The sequence below is a fragment of the Chanodichthys erythropterus genome, chromosome 13 (genome assembly GCF_024489055.1).
Source record: "Chanodichthys erythropterus isolate Z2021 chromosome 13, ASM2448905v1, whole genome shotgun sequence".
Taxonomy (NCBI): Eukaryota; Metazoa; Chordata; class Actinopteri; order Cypriniformes; family Xenocyprididae; genus Chanodichthys; species Chanodichthys erythropterus.
Genome location: NC_090233.1, coordinates 19,621,936 through 19,629,523, shown reverse-complemented (window position 1 = coordinate 19,629,523; position 7,588 = coordinate 19,621,936). Strand labels below are relative to the sequence as shown.

General features: G+C 35.7%; 1 long non-coding RNA gene across 1 annotated transcript; it reads right to left on the bottom strand.

Annotated features, from left to right (window-relative positions):
* Nucleotides 1–3,199: 3,199 nt before the first annotated feature.
* On the bottom strand, nucleotides 3,200–4,306 carry LOC137035089 (uncharacterized). The gene is made up of 3 exons (XR_010897019.1): nucleotides 4,209–4,306; nucleotides 3,822–3,914; nucleotides 3,200–3,287 (listed from the first exon to the last, which is right to left on the bottom strand). It is a non-coding gene; the product is annotated as an uncharacterized lncRNA (long non-coding RNA).
* Nucleotides 4,307–7,588: the final 3,282 nt, after the last annotated feature.

Sequence of the window (7,588 nt, the reverse complement as noted above, 5' to 3'; positions counted from 1 at the left end):
TTATTGCAATTAACTCATACAATATAGAAACATCCTGTTCACAACATTCCTTTCAAAAAGAAACTCTGAAAAGCATTAACACATTAAAAGACGTACGAATTGGTTTCATACCACCTTAATCTCAACTAAGCTGATGCTTTAACAAATTCATCAATTAAATTGAACATTACTCTTAAAAAAAAAAAAAAGGTAATAGCAATGGTTGCAGGCACTTCACCGCATTAGTTTGTTTTTCAGTCCATGAACTTGAGCGGAGCAGCTTTCCCCATCAATGTTCATGAAGATCCGCTGGATCACCTCAAAGGTGTATCGCAGCTCTTTGGGATAGCTAATGTTTAAAGCGTAAAGCAGTCCAAACAATGTGACAAAGGCATTTGGAATGTCTTGGAGATCCACAATGACAATCTCCCCCTCCAGTATCACAGCCATATTCACGACGTTACCTGGGAAGGCACAATCTTGTCTGGTGTCCTCGCTCACTGACAAGATGCCCACCTTAACACTCTGAACAACATCGACCTCATTGTCAGTTGGATGAAAAAAAGAGAGAGATTAAAGATTTAGCAGTAGACTAGAACTTTCATTACCACATTAAACATACATTTTACGCCAGTTTACATTTTGATCGTGTATTTTTACTGTCTATGCCAATAAAATGTTTGTCTATGCAAATCAAATTTTTCTAGAATGATTTTCCAAATAGAGCTATTCAAGTAATCTGATGAATATTCTTCTACTTTTTATCAAATAAAAATCACAGAAAAATGTCAAAAGGAGGTGTGCACTATGCACAATCAGCTGTGTTTTAAAATTCAGAATAAGGGTACGTTTACATGACAATGATGTACTAAAAACAGACAACAACATTAGCCGCGTTTCCACTGTCGGGCTTAAAGCGGGCGTGCTAGTGCATGCCAGGGCCAGTCGCATTTCCACTGTCACTTCTGGGGCTTGATCATGCCTCGCCGGGGCTTTCTCGGGGCCAACGGCCAGGGTTTTGGCCCGACGAAAAGCGGGCCAGCTGGGGCTAGAGGAGTGGTTATGATCAAAGGCTGAGTTTCTCCGCGTCTGCAGAGCGTCAGCGCCGTTCATTTCAGAAAGATAACAGCTATAACGTTGTGTACATCAACATTAAAAACTTTTAAAAATAAGCTGAGCTCAAAACTCACTTTCAGTCAGCAGCGAGTGTTTGAAATAACGCGATCCGATGTGGATTATAATCACCATAAAAGGCAGAAATATTTATAAGCAATGTAAAAGATATGCACGCTAAACATTAACGTTACCATAATAAACATGGTAAATGTGACCATTTGAAGAAATCAGACATCAGCTTCTTATTCTCTTTCACAATTGTGTATTTATTTAGTAACATATTTTATCTCGAGAGTTTAGCTCCGCGTAGCATGTCATCAAAATATAATAATGATTTTTGTTCGGGAGCTTTTATAAAAATAGATAGCGTCTGCACTGTGGATCATTTCAGAAAGCTAACAGCTATAACACCAGCATTAAAAACTTTTTTTAATAAGTTGAACTCAACTCACTTTCAGTCAGAAGCATGTGTTTGAAATAATTTGATCCGATGTGAATTATAATCACTAAACAAGGCAGAAATATTTATAAGCGATGCGAAAGACTGTGCACGCTAGACATTAACATTACCATAGTAAACATGGTAAATGCAACCACTTGAAGAAATCAGACATCAGCTTCTTATTCGCATCACAATTGTGTATTTCTTTACTTATATTATCTGTCATAAGTCTCGTCTCGAGAGTTTAGCTCCACGTATGTTTTTTGTTCGGGAGCTTTTATAAAAATAGAGTTATCCTTCATTCTAAATGTGACGTATATAGGCTACTGTGGCTACAAATAAACAGTAACAGTCTCGACTGAATAAGCAGGCTATTTTCATAAGTGTTTAAAATAAATAAAATAGAAATACATTTATTTCTGTGTGATTAATTTTGAGTCCTGATAAATTGATTCATTATGATCAATGTATCATTTATTCTATAGTAAAACATTGATGCTTTTGAATTTGAATATGTAACAAAGCATGCACACATAAGGCCGCTGTTATCGTGTTCGTTTTGTGAGCGCACTAGTTCCAGTGACTTATTTCTTAGTTTTGTAATAACTTCTCTTTGTTGGTGAAACGATGGGGTTGCATGACGTTGTTCCTGAGAGGCGTGTAAAAGGGCGGGTTTTAGTGATGAGCAGCGGAGCTTCAGGCCTGACTGGAAACGCTGCACTATTCTGGCCTCGTGCTACAGGCCCGAGGCTATTAGCCCCGCCCCGCCCATTTTAAGCCCTGGCTCGCACTGGCCCGACAGTGGAAAAGCGGCTATTGTCAAAATGATCCTTGTTCACACGGATCTGCGAAAACGTCAGTAGTTGGCGATGTCACTTCATCAAAAAACACCTACACATACGCGCATTATGTTACCGTTTTCAGATTCATGTTTTTGTTGTTTACATGAAGAAGGTAACGGTATCATTTTCGAAACCTTGTGCTTTGAAACTTCGTGTTCAGTGCTCACTTCAGTTTTCGTGTAAACAGCCCCTAAGTTTTAGAATAGAAGTTATTGATAAAGGATTATTTGTTTGTGAAAATGTTAGCATGCAGATTTCATATGCAAATTCATTTGTACACATACTTGTTGAATGAGACCCAGTTTGCTTGGTACTATTTTATCTTCATTTACAGCGAAATGATTTGATTCAATAGTAATTTTTGCAAATTCAGAAAAATTCAACACAATACACAAATAAAACTGATGATTCACAATTAATGATTCGATTCTGCATTTTGCGTTTTTAATATTGTGAAATGAGTTTGGATGTACTGATCAGTCACATGAAAAATAGTAAAACCAACATGAAAAATAATCGTGATATTCCTGAAAATAATCGTGCTGTGATATTTTTGCTATATCACGCGACCACCTCTACTTGAAAGATAAAATATGATATAGCAATACAATACATTTTAAAAGGCATAATTAAGCATAACATAACTGAAGGAAAGCCAAATAATGATTCATATTCTTATGGTTTCAATGAAAATACAGGTATCTATAATCGGTATCACCAAAATATAAAAAGTACCAAATAAAAGCATCACTATCATACTAAAGTGATATTGGTGCATCCTTATTCCAGTGTTAATGGAAAAAAGTACTAAAATGTTTACCTCAAACTTTGAAGATGTTTTCTGGTTTCTCCCTCATGTAGTATGGAAGGCCCAAAATAACTGCTCCCCTCTTCTTCTGGTTACAACTCTGCCAAAAAAAATTTGTTCACTTGACGGACGTGTTTTGTTTGTATGTACAGTACAGGTCAAAAGTTTGGAAACATTACTATTTTTAATGTTTTTGAAAGAAGTCTCTTCTGCTCATCAAGCCTGCATTTATTTGATCAAAAATACAGAAAAAAACAGTAATATTGTGAAATATTACAACTTAAAATAAGTTTTCTATTTGAATATACTTTTAAAAAATAATTTATTCCTGTGATGCAAAGCTGAATTTTCGGCATCATTATTCCAGTCTTCAGTGTCACATGTAACATCCAGTCTATCACATGATCATTTAGAAATCATTCTAATATTCTGATTTATTATGAGTGTTGGAAACAGTTCTGCTGTCTAATATATTTGATGAATAAAAGGTTAAAAAGAGCCAAAGGTGTTTGGCTGGAGGTCATGGTGGAAATGACCCTAGGTTGAATTTAGTCCAAACCATCCCTTTAAGTTACCCGCATCACAAATTGATAGTTAATTTAAAGAATTTCCAAAGATTGCTGTGAAAACTGACCTGTATCTGGTGCTCTGCAACTGAGATGAAGTGAAGTGACTGAGGTAAAAAAAATTTGGTTGGCGAACAAGCTTTTAGTCAACTTGACAGAACCTGTGAGTCAACATGAGAAAGTACAATGAGCTCATCTTCTATGTGCAGAAATACACTCAATAATCGTACATTCGTGACAACATCGCGTGTAATTCTCCCTATTATTAAGATTTCTTAAAACAAGAACAAAAGCGCGACGAAATGGCCCAAGGCCGCACAGAATCCAAACTCTGAATAGTAATAATGAAAAAACGTAACATTTCAAACCACTGACATATTAATTGTCATTTCTATCACCCATCGATTCAATTTGACAGTTACTTTTTTAATTCAAAGACTGTGATGAAAACTTACCTATATCTGGCGCTCTGCATCTGATGAAGTGACTGAGGTAAAAATCCGGTTTGGTCCAGTTGGTGAACGAGCAGCTTTTAATCAACTTGACTGAACCTGTGAGTCAACACGAAGAAGTACATTACAATGAGCGAATCTTCTATTTGCAGAAATACACTCAATAATCGTACATTCGTGACAACATTGTGTGATATTCCCTATTTTATTCAGAGTTCTTAAAACAAGAACAAAAGCGCGACGAAATGGCTCAAGGCCGCGCAGAATCCAAACTCCGAGTAGTAATGAAAACCGTGACATTTCAAACCACAAACATATTAATTGTTATTTATATCACCCATATCGATTCAATTTGACAGTCACTTAAAGATTGTGGTGAAAACTTACCTATATCTGGCGCTCTGCATCTGATGAAGTGACTGAGGTAAAAATCCGGTTTGGTCCAGTTGGTGAACGAGCAGCTTTTAATTAACTTGACTTTACCTGTGAGTCAACACGAAGAAGTACAATGAGCGAATCTTCTATACACATATATAATCTTACATTCTTGACAACATTGTGTGTAATTTTCCCTATTATTTAGATTTCTTAAAACAAGAGCGAAAGCGCGACGAAATGGCTCAAGGCCGCGCAAAATCCAAACACTGAATAGTAACGTTAATAATGAAAAACCGTGACATTTCAAACCACAGACATATTAATTATTTCTATCACCCATATCGATTCAATCTGAGAGTTACTTTTTTAATTCAAAGACTGTGATGAAAACTTACCTATATCTGGCGCTCTGCATCTGATGAAGTGACTGAGGTAAAAATCCGGTTTGGTCCAGTTGGAGAACGAGCAGCATTTAATCAACTTTTGAACCTGTGAGTCAACACGAAGAAGTACGTTACAATGAGCGAATCTTCTATTTGCAAAACACTCTGACTCGAAATGGATAATATAATTCTGAAAATCTGCTTTTAATAATGGTCATTTGCACTTATGAATTTAATGTATGATTTCAGAAATGACGGATTTGTGGACAATATTTACACTGCGACTATAACAAACATTTAATTGCTTTACAAATCCTATATTATTCGATAACACAATACTATAAAACGCTTATTACGAAATAAAAACTTGCAGCAATCCACGTTAACAATATAAAATGTCACACTTACTCTGTATCACTCAGTTTCTTCTGAAGACACGTGTTGTCCAACATGGAAAATCATCCGGTTTCCGCTGGCTTCTCTCGAAAATTCTCAAAGGAAAAAAAATGATTCAGCGAATCATCTTGAGCGGTTCATTGTTCATGAATCGCTCAATTCCGCCCATGATGAATTGGAATCTGACCATGAATAAAAACTGAAGCAGCTTGACAAATTTTTGGTGTAATTTAATTAATCTGTGCTCATAATTGTAAACAACTATTTTTAATGTACACACTAAAATAAAATACACTGTAATTAATTTATATATACCACAGTAGTGATAACTAAAAGACAACCATTGACACTGGCTTGAGAAAACCTGAGCAGAAAGTTTGAAATATATTTAATGTCGTTAAGTTTGAAGATGTATGTTTACAGTGGTTTTAAAAGCTTGAAGTTCAGGGTTTAAGACAATGCAATCTACAAGACAGCGAGATAGATAGATAAATTAAGTTTAGTTTACACAGTAAATTGTTTAGTTTACTGCTATGAAAGCATTATAATTGAAGTAAAACCTGCAGAAAATGTTGTGCAGTTGTTTCAACTTACATTTATAAATTAAAATAACAATTATACTTGTTAATTCAACAGAAAGTCTATTGCAGTTGTTTAAACATACATTTTTGAGTTAAAATAACCATTTTACTTGTTCATTCAACTTTCAGTCTAGTTGAGGACAAGAAAACTTAAAATTTCTTGTTGTCTGGACAATCTAGTTATCTCTACACAAAAAAACAAGTTGAAATAACTAAATTGTGGAAATATTTTTTACAGTGTAGAGCCCCTTGAAGCTGCACTGAAACTGCAATTTGGACCTTCAACCCGTTAAACCCCAGTGAAGTCCACTATATGGAGAAAAATCCTGGAATGTTTTCCTCAAAAACCTTAATTTCTTTTCGACTGAAGAAAGAAAGACATGAACATCTTGGATGACATGGGGGTGAGTAAATTATCAGAAGTGAACTAATCCTTTAAGTAGCTCACTATTTTTTAATACAGGGCCGCAGTGTGTGTAGTACCTCAAAGACATTTATTATTATAAGCATTTGGAGATTTTTTTGAATTTATTAAAGACATTACACCACTTCATTTCAGATTGCATGGCATTTAACCTCATCACACACAGCAATGTCAAAAACGTCACAAATCACAGTAGGAGCCGCTTCCCTGATGCCATGATCACAATCAGTGTGTGAACTGAGGCGAAACATCCAGGGCTCTTAATAGTAATGCAGTGTTATGTAGTTGTTGTCTTTTTACTTATTAAAACTTCATTTCAGCTGAGGGAGGCACATTGAAAAAAATCTTATTTATAAAAGCATTTGATTATAAAATAAAAGTAGCAAACAAATCAAATGGAAACAAACTCGGCTGAAGGAAATGATTCTCCATAAGGAGATTCCTAAATGGAATTAGATGATCTAATAATGTAGTTAGATAGTTTCATTTTTAATGTACTTCATATGCTGTGCAAAGTAGTAACAATGATTCTTTTCAATATTACAATAATAAAGTGAGTGTTAAAAAACAATTAAAGTGGCATGTGAAGGCCAAGTATGGTAACCCCTACTCGGAATTTCACCTCTGCATTTAACCCATCCAAGTAGATTAGGAGAACCGAGTAGTGAACAAACACACTACAAACTGTGGACACACACACCTGGAGCAGTGGGCAGCCATTTTGCTGTGGCAGCCAGGGAGAGATTGGGGGTTGCACAAAGGCACCTCTTTCATTTCCTGCTGGAATTGAGAATCAAACCTGCAACCCTTCAGGTTACCAGTCTGACTCTCTAACCATTAGTCCACGACTAAGATAAGAATATTTAAATACGTTCTCACATGAGATCGACCAATAGCAAACCACAACCATTCAATCAATTCCTAGTGGACAAAACTCTTGGATATACGTCACAATAAGAAAGAAAAGACTATAAAGCAAGTGGTGAAGAGGCTGGTTAGTATACCTCCATTAGCTCCTGCTGGTACAATAGATCTTCCAGGTCATTTTATTCATTATGTAGTATCCCTGACAAAGGTTTTAAGTTAAAAAAAAAGAAAACAATACTATAGATACCTATAGAAATGTTCTTCTTTCAGAAGCTCCTCTGTTTGATCACCTCAATGTCCATTCGACACACTTCAGGAGCCTCCATATGAAAACCGTGGGGAATCTGAGGACAT